This window comes from Sarcophilus harrisii, chromosome 6, assembly GCF_902635505.1.
Source record: "Sarcophilus harrisii chromosome 6, mSarHar1.11, whole genome shotgun sequence".
NCBI lineage: Eukaryota > Metazoa > Chordata > Mammalia > Dasyuromorphia > Dasyuridae > Sarcophilus > Sarcophilus harrisii.
Genome location: NC_045431.1, coordinates 149,701,102 through 149,719,725, shown reverse-complemented (window position 1 = coordinate 149,719,725; position 18,624 = coordinate 149,701,102).

Here is an 18,624-nt window from a genome sequence, read left to right as displayed (position 1 = left end):
AGGGTAGCAATTCCTAGTTCCAAATGTTATGTGTGAGGTTCAGGCACTAAATGATGAGATTGATATAGGTATCAAATGTTGGCATTTGGTCATATGAAGAATTCATAATGGCCATTCAAGGCAGAAGGTAAGTTTATTTAGGAGAACAGCTCACAGACAAAATGAAGATATACAATAGACACCAGAAATAGTAAACCTGAAGTAGAGTTGGGAGAGCATATAGTTAGGGAGGAAAGAGGTTGTAACAATTAACAATGGAAAGGACAAATTCCCTAGTGGAACTCACAATTAACCAGAAGAAAGGAAATATTCCAGGCAGTGGGAGTCTTAGTACTGAAAAGAACTTAGCAAAGATCTTCATCATAACCAGATCTTTCATAGGGGAAAAATAGCCTTGGGCATTTCCCAGGTATAAAGATGTGAATTCAAGAAGGAGGGTCAAAGAGCCAAATGGCATGCACCCAGCAGACCAGGTCCCATACCTGTCTAAAGATATGTCAATCAAGATAGTCTGGGAAAGCTAACTTCATTTTTGTATGCAATTATGTTTGATAGAGTTTACATTATGACTGTCTTAACTTATAAAAATAGTTTGGAAAACAAAGGGGAAATTTGGGGGAAAAGTTTGGAAAACAAAAGTTGGGAAATCTTGGAAAAACACGGTAGAGAGATTTGAGAGAACAATTTCAGAATGGATTAAAGGATTTTGGTCTTAGGTAGAGAACATGCTGGCTTGTGTTCCCATCATATTTATTACTGGTTGAAAAATAGAAAAGTTGGTCAGTGGGACAAATTAGGAACATAAGATTAGGGATGAGAAAAAAAATGACATTTCCTCTCATGAATATTCTTACCCTAATTGATTTCTGTCTGATTCATTGTGTTGCTTAAATGGTGTAAGTTCTATTAAAAACCAAGCTAAAAATGGAAAACTACTTGGCATTGAGTGGCTCCCTCACCAGTCTGGGAAAACTAAATTTCCCTCAAGATTGTTTTTAAAGATGCTAACAAGATTGGAGATAGGATGGAAACTCTAACTTCACATTATTCAATATATACAGGGATAATCTGGGAATTTGTTATATCTGATAATAGTCATTTGGGCTTCTTTCTGACAGGGGAAGAAAGCAAATCATATCAATGAAGAAAGCAGAACTGGATAAATAAAATACATAATATAAGTGAGAAGAAAAACTACAAACTATATTAAAACTAGATGCGACTGAGTTTAATGTATTAATATACCAAACTGTATATGCTTAAGCCTTTGTTGATAAAACTGGACAATCCAACAGAGATACTAAAATAAACACGGCTTTGTCTACTCAGATACTGAGGAGAAACTAATCCTTCTATGTGCAGCAAAAATTTGTGTCTCACAGTCACTTGCTATCTGTCTGAAGTTCACAGTCAACCTAGATGTACTTAAGCCACTCTTGCCTCACCTACAAATTTTTGATTATCAACGGAGGGAAGGATTGTGGTTAAGATAGACACACAAGATTAAATCCAGCCATTCTGGAGAGCAGTTTGGAACTATGCTCAAAAATTATATCATCCCCTTCCCACTTTCTCTTCCATTTTATAAATTTATAAAATTTATAAATTATAATATAATTTTATAAATTATATAAAGATATAAATCTTTGTATACTGAATTATGAAAAACATGAATGACCATTCTTTTTGGCAAAAGGTAGATTTCTTTAGGGGAAGAGGTTACAGACAAAATGAAGTAAAGCAGTGCAATAGATACCAGAAGTGGCAAATATGAAATAGAACTGAGAGAGAGCATAGTTAGACTAATCATTTAGCTAAAGAAAAAAACTCTCCATTAGAAAGAAGGCACTATGAGGAGAGAGATAAGAGTATGGAAAACAGCAATATCCACCTTTTTTTTTCATTTTTTCTTCTTTCATATATTCTCCTTCTCTTAAGGTCATCAATACAGAAAACAAAAACAAAATACAAAACTGCTTTAATCCCTCTAATTTAATTCTTCTTGTGACCCTTAATAGTGATGTACCTCAGTGTAAAAGATTGGAGTGATGACTTTGGAGACAGGAAAGTCCTGAGTTGGATGAAATAATTTGTTGATGTTTCTCTTTGGATTTATAGGTAATTATGCAATCTGGTGCCTTTAAAGATAATAATGATGATGATAATGCTTATGATAATATCTAGCATTGATATAGTATGGTAAGATTTGCAAATCTCTTTACAAATTTCTCATTTTATCTGTGAGATAAATGCTATTATTCTCATTTTACAAATGAGGAAACTGTAGCAGACAAATATTAAGTGACTTGACCAGGATTGTACAGCTAGTAAAGTCAAATTTGAACTGAGTTCTTCCTGATTTCAGATCCAGTGTATTATCCACTGTGCAACTTAGCTGCCCTAGATCAGTGCTAGAGTAAAAGTGGAAGAGATGGGATATTCTATGATCTTTTGTGTGTCTTTTTTTTTTATTATTATAGCTTTTTATTTACAAGATATATGCATGGGTAATTTTTCAGCATTGACAATTGGAAATCTTTTGTTCCAATTTTTCCCTCCTTCCCTCCACCCCCTCCCCCGAGATGGCAGGTTATCTAATACATGTTAAATATGTTAAAGTATATGTTAAATACAATATATGTATACATGTCCATACAGTTATTTTGCTGCACAAAAAGAATCAGACTTTGAAATAGTGTACAATTAACCTGTGAAGGAAATAAAAAATGCAGGTGGACAAAAATAGAGATTGGGAATGCTATGTAGTGGTTCACACTAATTTTCCAGAGTTCTTTCGCTGGATGTAGCTGGTTCAATTCATTACTGTTCTATTGGAACTGATTTGGTTCATCTCATTGTTGAAGAGGGCCACATCCATCAGACTTGATTATCATATGGTATTGTTGTTGAAGTATATAATGATCTCCTGGTCTTGCTCATTTCACTCAGCATCAGTTCGTGTAAGTCTCTCCAGGCCTTTCTGAAATCATCCTGTGTAATGGGCTGAGGTTTGAGCTGATGCACTGAGGTCCCAAGTACATGAGGCTAGATAGTAATTGGGCTATACTCTATTAATATACATGATTGGATTAAGAATGGTCCCTGCCCACTCTCCTTGCAAGTCCTGATGTGTTGTATAGGAAATGACGATTTTGGTGGGTGGAGGCAGAGAGAGAGCGAGGAAGACAAGTGGGGAGAGATTGGGCTGGGTTCTATACTCCGAGCTGCTGGTTGTGTGGCTGCTGGTCGAGCTAGCTTCTTGACTCAGTTGCACACATTGCTATCGCCGATTCTCTTCCACCTCCGATCCTTCTTCACTGAGAATAAAGACTGACGATTTTCCCCTAACCTGAATTCCTGTCTCGTGCTGATCTTAAAATACACGATTTTAACAATCCTGCTGGTCATTTCTTACAGAACAATAATATTCCATAATATTCATATACCACAATTTATTCAGCCATTCTCCAATTGATGGGCATCCCCTCAGTTTCCAGTTTCTGGCCACTACAAAGAGACCTGCCACAAACATTTGTGCACATATAGGTCCCTTTCCCATCTTTATGATCTCTTTGGGATATAAGCCCAGTAGTAACACTGCTGGATCAAAGGGTCTGCACAGTTTGATAACTTTTTGAGCATAGTTCCAGACTGCTCTCCAGAATGGCTGGATTTAATCTTGTCTGTCTTAACCACAGTGCTTCCCTCAGTTGATAATCAAAAATTTTTAGGTGAGGCAAGAGTGGCTTAAGTACATCTAGGTTGACTGTGAACTTCAGACAGATAGCGAGAGACTGTGAGACACAAATTTTTGCTGCACAAAGAAAGATTAGTTTCTCCTCAGTATCTGAGTAGACAAAGCCATGTTTATTTTAGTCTCTCTGTTGGATTGTCCAGTCTGCCAGCTTCTTCTTACCTTCTCTGCAGCTTTTCATTGGATTACCATGAAGGCTCTTTGTATATTGCTTTTTATCTGGCTCCTAGCCAAAGATATTTGATGGAATACTCATTGACAGAATCTTCACATTCCATAATTACTCAGATTTTGGATGAATGTTCACTGACAATATGTGGGAAGATATATTGATAAAAGGAGTCTACCCAGGTTTCTTGGTGCTCTCAGATATGACATTGTCATTGTCTACTTTAGTTGCATCTGTAAAGCTATCTCCATTCTATGGAATCTCTGACCTCCCTGCTATCTGCTAGGAAAAATAAATGATTGTAAAGCTCTAATCTTTGCTCTATCACATGGTAAAATAATGGTAATGAGAGGAAAGCAGCAATGAAATCCTGTGACAAAACCTCCCTTGTTCCCTTGTCAGGCATATAGTTATTTCAACATTTGGTGCCTATAAGGAATATAATCCAAGGATTAGAATTTGTGAAAGCATTACTTTAAATGCTAATTTTTTTTTTTTTTTTGATTAGTGACAAAATTTTTTTTCATGACTGACAAAATTTTCTCAGGTTCTTAATTAGATTTATAACTCATTTAACTCTCACTAAATGATTATATTTTATTTATTGAGCTCTTCAGAATCCAATTATGTAATCAATGATTCTTTGTATTTCAGGTTGTCTAGGAACCTTGTTTATTTTTATAACACTTCTTGTTTTGGAGAGACTAGGCATAAAGTAATATCTTGCTAATTCTTGTTATAAATGATCTTTAAGGTCCCTTTCTAAGGTAATATAGGATATTTGATTCTATCTATGACTCATAAAGGTTTTTAAAAATAAAAATTGGAATAAAATAAGGACTAAAAAAATAATCAGGCTAAAGGTTAGAGATAACATTAAATTTCAGCTCTGTACATAATTCTCTATCCTACTTTAGGTTTCTAAGAAGCTTTATATACTCATCAAAAAGGCATATTTGAAGAATGGAAATGACTTTCAAGGTTATACAGCAATAATGTTGGCTTATTTCATGAGCATATCTAATATTTCTTTTATTTCCTTTCTGAATTTGACAAATGAGGTACAATTCTTTAAAGTCTATTTTTTACTAGTAACTAGTCCCACAGTTTATTTTATTTTTTTATTTTGAATGCAAGTAAAGTTCTTTTTTTTTATAAGAAAAAAATGAACAAAATACTCATTGCCCAACTTATGGTAGGTGGTGATGATTTGTTTAAAAAGAACACTATACAACTGAAAGTACTTCAACAAACATTTATTTTCTTAGCAATTTAAGATAAAAATATTTGACTTATCTTTTTCTTCCTGTAAGACTTTTACAGAAGAGGTTTTCTCCTGTTATGAAAGATCTAGGTACACTTTGGGAACTCTTCAATTACTTAGATATTGTCTCTACAAGATTTCAATACATAAAACAGTTTTATTTAAGTAGATAAATATATAGGAAGGACTTAAATATGATTTCATGGAGAATCAAGAATTTCCATCCCTGATACCACTATTTCTTTTAGGGTCATATACAGTCTGCCTGATTTATCTCACTTGTAGTTTATTGTTTGTCCTTTTTTTTCTTTTTTCTTTTGAGGCAATTGGGGTTAAGGGGCTTGCCCAGAGTTGTACAGCTAGGAAATACTAAGTGTCTGAGATCAGATTTGAACTTAGGATCTTCTGACTTCAGGGCTGGTTCTCTATCCACTGTACCACCTAGCTGCCCCTTTGTCCTTCATTCTTGAAGAGGATCAATGACATCAGGAGGATAATGCCTTGACTTGCAAGTGAATTAAGTGTAAGTGAGACAGAGAGGTATTACTGCATATCATTTATATTTTAATGATTATAGTATAAGTTGCTCTTCTGTATCATTTTCTTTGTTCTTAAATTTACATAAATCTTTGCATATTTATCTGACTTCCCCATTTTAGTAATTTCTTACAGTAAAATAATGTTCTATTACACAAGTTGTTTAGTAATTTCTCAGTTTATAGAAACCCATTTTGTTGTTATTGCTTTGTCTCTGAATATTTTAATATATATTTTTGTCTGTCTTTGACCACTTTAGTAAATTTTAGCAAAGAGAACTGCTGAATCAATTTGATGGTTTTTCTCACATAATTCTATTTCTTTTTCCATTGTTCCTCCAGCAGCATCATTGTCAATTTTATATGCTTGAAGTGAAACTTCAAAGTGAGTTTAGTTTCAACTTTTTCTATTATTAATGATTTAAAATTTTTGATTACTAGTGATTAAATTTTTTTTTATTATCTTGAACTTGACAAAAATAAACAAACACCACAGATTTAGAGCTGGAAGGGACCATCAAATCCAGTTCCTCCATTTTACAGATGAAAAAACTGATGTTAAAATAGGTTAGGTAACTAGCTTTACAAAAACAACAGAAAGAGAATTGCATATATTATAATGGATCTCTCCTATGTACAGTTTTTATAAAAGTATTTAGCACAGTTTCCAACACTGTGCCATATTTGCCATCTTCTGAGCTTTTTTGTGTGTGACTTTTTAAGACCTTTCACTAATTTATTTTTCTTTTCTATACTTTTTGTCATTTTGTTTACTACCTTGTCTCTTCCCCACCCCCCACTCCCATTCTGCCTAGATCACCTCATACAAGTCGTAATGGGATGTTGTTATTTTGTAATATAAATTTATAATATAAAATATGTAATATTTTATATTACAAATTTTTATACAGATCCTTTTCCCCTTTTTTGATCATCTTTGGGTATAGTAAGACCATTTCTGAGTCAAAGGATATACATAGTTGATTGACTTATGGGTTTAATTCCAAATTGCTTTTTAGAATGAGTGAATCAATTCATAACTCCATTAATGTTTATCCTCTTACGGCTCCCACAAACCAATTATTTACCTGTTGCATCATGTTTACTTTCTGTAGGGTGAGAGGTAGAGCCCTTGTTTTCATTTGCATTTCTCTACTTATTAGTGATCTGGAGCATTTTTCATATAGCTAGTGATAGCTTCTATTTTTTCCTTGTTCATAGTCTCGTGATCATTTTCTATTTGTGAATGGGTTTTATTCTTATATATTTGTATCAATTTCTTACACGTCTTAGATAGAGATCTCAATTAGAAAAACTTTATACAAAACTTCTCCCTACCCTTACGACTTTCCCCTTACCCCACCCGTTCCTTTCTTATTCTGTAATACAAGGGAGACCAGATGAAAAGTATTATCCTACACAGAGATAATTTTCATAAACCTTATTGATGCTCAAAAGGGGAAGAGGAGAATAGTTGCTAGCAGGGACAGTCTCACTGTTTAGCCACCATGCCTGCAGTAAGCAATACACAGGGGGCTGGATGCATATTCCAGTCAAAATTTAGAGACCTTTACCAAGTGGGACAAAGAGACAATATAATTGATAGTAATGGAAGACTGCTCTACTATCTATAGAATAGGTCGGTAGAGTTGAAGAGATACTGTATTCTGAATTACCTAATCAGGAAGGAGGAAAGAGAAGCAGCAAACTAGAAACAAAGTTAACCTTCACAATACCATTCCCCAGCAAGAGGCTGAAAAGAAGCTTTGAGGCCCTCCCAGGCAATTTTTTTTTATGAATAAATTAGTTCTCATTTCCTTTATTTATTTGTAATTTGCTTTATGTCTTTGTTGATGGCTTGAAATTCTTTTTTTAAAAACTATTTGTTCATATACTCTATCTCATGGGAATAACCTAGTCTTACCTATTTGTGTCAAGTTTCTAGTATATGTTGGTTTTTAATCTGATATGTAATTTCATCAGATCAGACTTTTCATCTGGTACAAAGATTTTACCCCATTTTATAGTTTCCATTCATATTCTAATCACACTATTTTTTCTATAAAAAGTTTCAAAAATGTTATGTAATAGTCTATTTTTTAGTCTACTATATTTACAGGTTTCTGCTTTTGAGGCTTTTAAAATGGCCGAATCTAAATAAAGGATTTCCAGTCAGTGAGAGATGAGATAAGAGTAACTGAACCTGAATTGGGAGTAGACTTTCAGGGATAACAAAAAGATGATTGTAAGGATATTGTCACAACACAATCTACCTGTTAAACTTGATAATAATCCCTAGCTAGCAAACTGCCATATTTTGCTCTTATCATTAACTCATTGTCTGGCCTTGTCTGGGAAGGCCAAACAAAAATCCTCAAACACCATTTTTTTGGCCTGCTTTCATTATCTCTTCCTGCCCTCTTACCTATCTCTGACCTCTACCTCTCTATGCACAGAACTCAGGGTGTCATAGTAAAGGAATGTTAGAGACTATCTAGTTCAATCCAGATGAGAATGAGTATTTTCTTTATAATATACTTAAGAAATAGTTATTACTCCCTATAGAGTATTCTTCCCAGAAAACAACAGGGTCAGTCCCTATCCTCCTTTGATTTCCATTGTGTCTTGTGGAATTTTTATTCAAATTCTTTTTTAAAAATCCCCCTTTATTTAATGTATTGTCTTGATATACTCATTACATTTTCTTCAGCTCACAAGACTCTGATTTTCTCTCCATGATATGTAACCATTCTTTTTAGAGTTGGCTGCTCCCATGATCCTCTTATTTACTGCTCCAAAATAAATAGCATTTGGCTTATTCTTTGCTCTCCATTATCACTTCCAGACTCTCTCTCTGTCATCTTACTTAGTGACTTCTCCTGCTCTGAAATTCATGCCATTCAATTATATTTACCTTCTCATGTTCTTGTCACTATCAGCTATTGTCTTCCAGGTTATTTTTTTTCTTTTGAATACTAACTCTGTTTTTTTTCCCTCCATACCATGTCCTGCCTTCATATTTGATCATCGATGTATCTCTTCTGAATATTGATGAACAGGTCATCATCAATCTCCTCCCATCCCATAATTTGTGTGCTGTCTTAGTCACTAATAGTCATACCTTATATCTTAACATTGAGTCAACTCAATAAACATTTATTAAATTTCCACTGTCTTCTGGGTATATACTCCTTTCCTCCCATTACTCTTTAATTTACACCATGCTTATCTCTGAGCCTGTGCCTCTCTTTATATTCCTAGTCCTTGAGTATAAGGTCTCATTTTCATCTTCATAGCTTTGATACCTAACATAGTGCCTTGCATAGAAGCAAGTGTATAACATTTTAAATGTTTAAAGGGACATTATGGATTTTTTTAAAGTGTGGGCAACTATTTTCCCATTTTATCTTTAATCATTCCATTAGGGTTGATAGTATTTATGTTATTATGCCAACTATAGTTTGATATTAGAGACTAAGTGAACAAATAATTATAAAAACATACAATCTCTATAATAACAGAAAAATAAATAAAAGACTTAAATAGCCATATCTCAGAAAAACAAATTTAATAAATTAGAAACGAACTCCTAAAGGGGAAAAAATCATAGTGCCACATGAATATACAAATTCTAATATAGTATTAACTGTGTGAGAAAAAAATAAGGAAATAAAAAGATCCTATAAAATTTCCTCTATGATAAAAATATAGATTTGATATGGACACCAGAAAAGTCAGTATCTTTAATGAATATTGATGAAAACATTTTATTTTATTTTTTCTCAATAGTATTTTATTTTTCCAAATACATGTAAAGATAGTTTTCAACATTCATTTTTGTAAGACTTTGTGTTCCAAATTTTTCTTCCTCCATCCCCCATCTTTCACTTCCCCAACACAGCAAGCAATCTGATATAGGTTAAATATGTGCAATTTAAAAAACAAAACAAAACATATTTCTATATTTGTCAGGTTTGTGCAAGAAAAATCAGACCAAAAGGGAAAAAAAAACTATGAAAAAGAAAAATCAAACAAACAAAAAAAGTTGAAAATACTATGCTTTGATCCACATTCAGTCAGTCTCCATAGTTCTCTTTCTAGATTCTGATGGCATTTTCCGTCTGAAGTCTATTGAAATTGCCTTGAAATATTGCTGAGAAGAGCCAACTCTGTTACAGTTATCATCACATAATCTTGCTGTTACTGAGAATAACATTCTCCTAGTTCTGCTCACTGATGAAAAAAATTTAAGTAAAATATAAGCAAAGAGGTTGCAGCAACCAATCAGAATGTCTATACATTGGTATTTAATTGGAATTATATTAAGAAGGTAGGGTTGGTTCAATATTAGGAAAGCAGGTAGGTGGCATAGAGTGCCACATTTAAAATCAAGAAGACTTTTCATCCTAAGTTCAAATCTGATTTCAGATACTTACTAGCTGTGTGAACCTGAGCAAGTCACTTAACCTTTCTGCTTCAGTTTTCCCACCTATAAGAAGTCAACTTGCACCAGATCTCAAACCATACTACAAAGCAATAATTATCAAAACAATTTAGAATTGATTAGAAGAAAATAGAGCTTGGTTTGTTTTAGTATATAATACATCATAATGGTCTAAACCCAAAATTTCCAGCTATTTAGTAGAAACTCAAGTCTACCAAAAAAAGCTAGAAAGCAATCTTATAAAAACTAGCTATAGAGCAGTCTAAGACACCATATACCAAGACATGCTCCAAATTAATACATAACCTAGACTTAAAAGGTCACATCAAACAAATTAGAGAAAGTTAAAAAAATATTTTTCAGAACTATGGATAGGGAAAGAGTTCATAACTAAACAAAAAATCACAGAAGATAAATGGACATTTTTGATTACATAAAATTATAAAGTTTTTACAAAAAAAAATCAAAGTAGCTAAAATTAAAAGAGCAATAGGTACTTGGGAAAAATCTTTACAGCAAATTTCTGTGTTAAAGATCTCATTTCCAAGATATAAGAGGAAATGATTAAAATATATAAGAACAAGGAGTAATTCCTCACATCATAAGTAATCAAAGGAAATGAACAGGCAGTTTTTGGAAGAAATCCAACTTACCAATAGCCATATGAAGAACTACTCTGACTAATAACTAGAGAAGCAATATTGAGATTCTAGTTCACACACATCACATTGACAAAGATGACAAAAGCCCAACATAATGAATGTTGGAGGGGCTATGGGAAAACAGGTACATTGATGCACTGTTTGTAGAGTTGCTAATTGGTCCAGCTATTTTAGAAAGTAATTTAGAACTATGAACTAAATTTACTAAATTCAATATATCCGTTGACCTAATAATACTACTATTAAGCTTATACCCTAAAGAGATTAAAGAAAGAGAAAAGGGATTATACATATAAAAATATTTAATGCATATCTTTTTGTGGTAGAGGTACCCATCAATTGGGGAATTGTTAAATATATTATAGTATAAGAATGTATTATGTGATAAGAAATGATGAAGAAATATGGGAAGACTTAAATGAACTGATGCTGATTGAAATGAACAGAATGAAAAACAAAATGTATGTGATAATATTGTTTTTGGAAAGACAAATAATTTTGAAATACTTAAGAATTTTGATCAGTACAGTGAGAAACCATGATTCTTGAGGACTCATAATGAAGCATGTTACCACCTGACAGAGTACATTCAAAATATAGATTGAGAAACATGTATTTTGGACATGGACAATGTGAGAGTTTATTTTGCTTGACTCTTCTTTTTATTATAAGGGCTTCCTTCCTCCATCCTTTTTTTTTCCTCCTTCCCTTTTCTCTCTCCTTCCTTTCCTCCCTCCCTCTCTTCCTCCCTTCCTTCTTCACTCCTTTCCTTCCTTCTCTTTATCCTCCTTTACTCCTTCCCTTCTTCCTTATTTTATTCCTTCCTCCCTTCTTTTTAATGCTTGTCTTCGTTCCTTCCCCTTTCCTCTCCCTCTTTCCTTTTCTTCCTTTTTTTCTTCCCTCCCTTTTCCTTCTCTTCTTTCCTTCTTCTTCTTTTCCTTCCTTCTTTCCTTCTTCCTTCCTTCCTAAGTTAGGAAAGGGAGAGAATGAGTTTTTGTTCAGGTCCAGAATTGAATACAATACTTCAAATGTGATATGATCAGGTATATAGTGAGACTATTATATCTCTCTTCTTGGAAATGCTGTCTTGTTGAATGCAGTCTAGGATTTTCTTAACATTTTTGGCTGCCATGTCATATCGTTTATTCATTCTAAGCTTGCAATACATTAAAATATTTCTTCATCATGCTCCAAATCACTATTGATCAGAGAAATGCAAATTAAGACAACTTTGAAATACCACTGACCTATCAGATTGGTTAAAATGACAGGAAAAGATAATGATAAATGTTGGAGGGGATGTGGGAAAACTGAGACACTGATACATTGTTGGTGGAACTGTGAACGGATCCAACCATTTTGGAGAGCAATTTGGAACTATGCTCAAAAAGTTATGAAACTGTGCATACCCTCTCCAGCAATGTTTCTACTGGGCTTATATACCAAAGAGAGCTTAAAGGAAGAAATGGGACCCATGTGTGCAAAAAATGTTTGTGGCAGTCCTTTTTGTAATTTCAAGAAACTGGAAACTGAGTGGATGCCCATCAGCTGGAGAATGGCTGAATAAGTTACAGTATATGAATGTTATGGAATATTATTGTTCCATAATAAATGACCAGCAAGATGATTTCAGAGGGGCCTGGAGAGACTTACATGAACCAATGCTAAATGAAATGAGCAGAACCAGGAGATCATTATACAGGGCAATAACAACACTATAGGATGATCAATTCTGATAGACATGGCTCTCTTCAACAATGAGATGATTCAGGTCAGTTCCAATTGTTCAATGATGAAGAGAGCCATTTACACCCAGAGAGAGGCCTGTGGGAACTGAGTGTGGACCACAACATAGCATTCTCAATCTCTCTGTTGTTGTTTGCTTGCATTTTGTTTTCTTTCTCAGTTTTTTTTTCCTTCTTGATCTGATTTTTCTTGTGCAACAAGATAACTGTATAAATATGTATACATATATTGGATTTAACATATATTTTAACATATTTAACATGTATTGGATTACCTGCCAACTAGGGGAAGGGATAGGGGGAAGAGGGAGATAATTTGGAACAGAAAGTTTTGCAAGGATCAATGTTGAAAAATTATTCATGCATATGTTTGGTAAATAAAAAGCTTTAATAAAGTAAAAAAAATTTTAAAAATGTTTTCATCTATTTTGCAGATGATTTTTGGTATTATTTTTCTATCATCTTGCATTTGTGAAACAAATAAAAAAAACACCCTACAAATGTAACCCTATTAAATTGCATCAGAATACAATATACAGAAAGTATGGCAAAATGGAGAGAGGATTAAATTTGAATTCAGGATGCCTAATTCAAGCCCTGCCTCTAACATATACTGACTATATAGTCACAAGCAAATCACTGAACTTATCAGGGCCCTAAACAACTTTCTAAGACTAGAGTTTCCAGATAACTTGTCATACCAATGAAAACCCAGACTCAGTGGTAAACATTGTTGGATTGTTTGGCTCAGTAGACTAGTATGTCAAGATATTTTTGAATTTTACCTTTCTGGTAAAGTTTATGGTATAAACTTTGTTTCTAAGCTTTGTGCTATCTGAAAATATGATAAGTATGCCTTCTGTACCTTTATGGAAGTTAAATAGATAAAAATGTTAAACAGTATAAGATCAAGTACAAATCCCTGGGGCTTCTTACCAATGTGGCATTTAACCATTAATGAATACTCCTTCATAATCAATTCCAAACTTATTTAACTGTACTATTGTCTGGACTTACATTTCTACATCTGTTCCACAAGAAAAGCATTTTAAACTTTGCCATATTCTTTACTAATATTTAAACTAAATATGTATTTATGGGATTCCTTTGATCTAGTAGTATAGTAGCCCTATCAAGAAAAGAAATGAAGTTAATCTGGTATATCACTTAAAAATTTCTCATATTACTGTACTTTCCCAGTATTTTTCCCCTCTTTCTTGAAAAAAAGTATAGTAAAATAAAGAAACATGCAGTGACCATATATCATGCCACATTCTAGATCTGCAATTCACCACCTCTCTATTGAGAAGAAACATGTTTCATCATTGGTTCTTAGGAGTCAAGATTATAAATTTCATTTGTATGAGTTCTAGTATCTTTTAATGTTGTTTTCCTTTATTTAAATATATATTATATTATTGGGTAATCCAACTTATTTCCAGTTGTTTACTACCATAATATATATTGTGATAGGTACTTTGTTATTTATAAGACCTTTTCTGTCATTGACCAACTTGGTAAAGATGAGGGATAGAATGCGGGACTATAGTCAGGGAAATCTGAATTCAATTCTTGTCTCAGACATTAGCTGTATAAGTAACACTTTTAGTTTTATTTTTCTTGTTTATAACGCAGAATAATAATAGCTAAGTTAACTAAAATAATAACATATTTCACAGGGTTATTGAGAAGAAATAAAGCACTGTATACTACAAATCTTAAAATATTACATAAATATTAGTGATATCCACATGCCTGATAATAAGATTTTGATTGATAAGCACACCTAAATGTGCCAAGCACTATGCTAAGTATTGGGTAAGACATTTCTAGGTCAAGTATGAACAATTTAGTGATTTTTTTAGGAGGTTTTCAAATAATTTTCCAGATAGTTGGACCAATTCACAGCTCCCTTAAGAGTATATTAATGTGCCTGTTTTCCTATAACACTCTTAAAATCAGCTATTTCCTATTATCTCAATCAATTTGTTAAGCATGAGGTAAAATCTGAGAGATGTTTTAACTTTCATTTCTTTTATTTTTTAACAATTTGTCCACATGTTTTTGATCATTTAAATTTCTTTGGAAAAAATTTTATTCATAATTTTTGACTACTTATTTTTTGGGGAATGTTATAGGTGTGGCTCTAAAGCCAACATTCTCAGTTCAAGTTTGATGTTGGAATGAAATAAGGCACTTATGAGTAATTATACAAAGGAGATTTATTTTGTTCATACATAGCAAGGATCCAATGGAACTTAGTTTCTTTGAACGTAGTCTCTTTTGGATACATCTGGAAATGTATCTGATCAATATGTCATCTGGTATGGTTTTAGGTAACTACAAAGTCTGAGAGGTACCCAACTATTAGACTTGTCTGGGACTTTTCACCAGAAAGCTGCAGCAGAAAAGCTGAGGCCAATCAAGTTGCATGGGATAAGGAAGTCAAGGAAGTTAGGAAATTCATTTATATTTAGTCAAGAAAATGCTGGTCTTGCAGGGAAACATGAACTGTTCTTGATAAAACCATAAATGTCATTAATCATGTTTTAAATAAAAACTTCTAGAATTTTGTCAGAAATTCAAGTTAAGTTTTCTGGTATGCAATCTCCATAACCTTTTTTTTTTCCTTTTTTGACAAAAAGAACATTTTCCTTTCTCAAAACCTGTGGCATCATATCTATTTTCCAGATATTTTAAACTAGCTCAGCAACTACTTACCAGTATTTTTGATACCAAAGAATATAGTTCATCTGAGCCTTGGGACTTGAACTAATAGATTTTAAGGTGAGAAGGGACCTGAGAGAACATCTACTCTAATTCCCTTATTTAACAGAGGAGAAAACTGACTCTCCTGAAAGGTTAAGCAACTTGTCTAAGAAAGGCAAGTGCTTTCTTAGTATCTACCTATTTATATTTAGTATCAATTCTCTTTGATATAGAGTTGATCTCAGAAGCAAGAAGACCCAGTTTCAAGTATTACCTCTGCCTTAAATTAGCTATGTGACCCTGGGTAGGATGCTTAAACTCCTTAAATGTTTGATAGAATTTGCTTGTAAATATATCTGGAACTGAGGATTTTTCCCCTCAGTGAGTTAAAGGTTATTTAAGTATTCTATTTTATCTGCTAATCTGGACAATTCATATTTTTGTAATTATTCATCTTTTTCATTAGAATTATCAGTTTTATTGAAAGATAATTAAATGATTTAATTCCCTCTTCATTGGTTGTGCATTTACCTTTTTCATTTTTTTTGATGGTGGTAATTTGGTTTTCTTTAATAAAACCAATGATTTATATATTTATTGTTTTTCATTAAACTAATTCCTAGTTTTATTTATTAGTTATTTTTTAAACTCAGTTTTATTCCATTCTTCTGTAATCCTTAGGATTTTTATTTGATGTTTAATAGAGATTTTTAAGTTTTTCCTAATTTTTTTAGTTGCACACACAATCTGCTCTATCTTACTTTTATTGATATGTTTAGAGATATAATTTCCCCCTATGTACTTCTTCGGTGGAATCCCATAAAATTGTGTATGTTGTCTCATTATTGACATTATTTTTAATGGAATTATTGATTCTATGATTTGTTCTTTGACCATGCATTCTTTAGGATTATTTCATTTCCAATTAATTTTTAAACTTTGCTTCTAAACCTATTGATTGAATTTATTTTTTAAAATTGCATTATGGTCCCTACAGGGTGCAATTAAAATTTATGCTTTTCTGCATTTGTGAGTTTTTTTTTAAGCCATAATGCACAGCGCATTTTTTGTGATGGTACCATTTACAGCTGAGGAAAAAGAGCATACTTCTTTCTATGCCCATTTAATTTTTCCAGAGATCTATTATATATCTAATTTTTCTAAGATTCTATTCATTGGGGCAGATAGGTAGCCCAGTGAATAGAGTACCAGCCCTGAAGTCAGAAGTTCTAATCTGACCTCAGACACTTAATACTTCCTAGCTGTATGACCCTGGATATAAGTTAATTAACCCCGATTGCCTCAGCCAAAATAAATAAATAAATAAAATTCTATTCATTACTTTAACTTCTTTTTTACTTGTTTTATATTTAGATTTATCTAGCTTTGAAAAGGATTAGCATAACATGTTTCTAGCATAGCACAGTTATAGAGAACAGGAGGTAAGGCCTCTAATGTAATTTTATTTTTTCTTTTGTAATTTATTTTACTTCTTCCTTAACCATTTATTTATTTGTTTTGGGGATTTTTAGCAAAGAAAACCAAAAATGGTTTATATATCATCTTAAATACTTAGTATTAAATTTAATCAATACATATTTCATCACACAGTACATAAAGAGTATAAATGCTGTACATTTATACACTGTAGAACATTATAGGTTATATTATCCATGTAACAGTAAATATAATGTATAGTTTATGAAAAGATCTAAGTAAATAGTTTGTATATATAGAAGAAATCCAAATTAATCTCAATAAAACAAACATTTATTGAGTATTTTCTATGTTCTAGGAATCCCTTAAGAATTTAGATGCAATAGGGGCAGCTAGTTGGTATAATGGATAGAGCACCAGCCCTGAAGTTATGAGGACTTGAGTTCAAATGTGATCTCAGACACTTAACACTTCCTAGCTGTGTGACCCCTGGGCAAGTCACTTATCCCTAATTGCCTCAGCAAAAAAGGAAAAAAAAAAAAGAATGTAGATGCAATCAATGTTAGTTGCTGTACATCTTCCCCCAGGTCCTAAATCCATTCTAAACATTCTTGCTTTGGGTCAATCCATGTTTGTATTTTGGGTTTATTGTGTTTGGTTTCATTCAAATTTTACTGAATGTTAACATTTAATGATCTCCATCTAAATCTACCTTGCTTTCAAGTTTACATCTCTTCAAAATTACTAAATTGCATACATATGGTTTCTGTGTAGGTACCCTTCTCTAAATCCTATATAATGTAAACCTTTCAGAGCCTATGGGAGACAGAGTTATACTTTTCTGGCTCACTCTCTTCTATCAAACAACCTCAACAAACACATTTCTTCTAAAACCATTTCAGATTTTGAGGTTGTTCTCACATATAATGCTTCTTCTGTATTTGTATCTTGAGCTTTCACCATTGTAGCTTTTATAATCAGGTTCTTTTTTGTTTGTTCATTTCTCTAGTCTAATTCTTGACTTTGTACTTTATGTAAAAATTGGACTCTGATTACCTTTGGTTAGTAGGGATTGTGGTGACTGTTTTGAAATTAAAACTTTTTTTGCCCTGCTGTTTTCATATTGCTAGAAGTCTATAACTTTTCATTGCTTCCAGGTGTTAATCAGGAAAAGGTGTGGTCATTGATCTCTTGATCTGTACTCTGTCCCTGTTCTCTCATGATGGCAAATCCTCTCCTCCCTAGAACTGTGACCTCTATACCAGTAAGGCCCTCATTCCCTTTCAACCAAAGATGCTCCTCTCTGCCTGCAATTGTGACCTAGAGCTGGGTGATGGGCAATGAAGGTCTTCCTTGGTACATTCCTGCTCAGAGTACTGGATTGTATGGAATTCAATGATATTTACCTTTGGTGCTACTGATGTTTTATTTGATGCCTTTTCAATGTCTGATGGGGAATTTCTTAGGGAAGCTAGATTTGGTTATATATTGTCTTGGATGGAAAATTTGATACCATACCTTTGTATTCATTATATATGTCTTTATTCTATCTTCTATACATTTTTAATAAGAAAAATTAATTGTTTGACAAGCTCATTCACATTTATCTCTTTGGAGAACTTTGCTCTTCCTCCTTGTCATAACTTTTTCTATTTGTGTCTTTAGAATCTCATTTTTGAGAACTTCTTATTCTTCCTGAACTGACCTTCTTGTTACAACATGGTTCCTTACCAATCCATTTCCTGAAGTCTTTGAAATCTAGTTCCCTAAAATCCAGAGTATATATTAGACAATTCTAAGACTTTCTTTACCACAAATTCTGAGATAAAGTTGTCGTTCCCCCCAAATTCTGATCATTTCCACCCCAGGTTACAATTAACTTTTGTTGGTGATAATAAGATCTA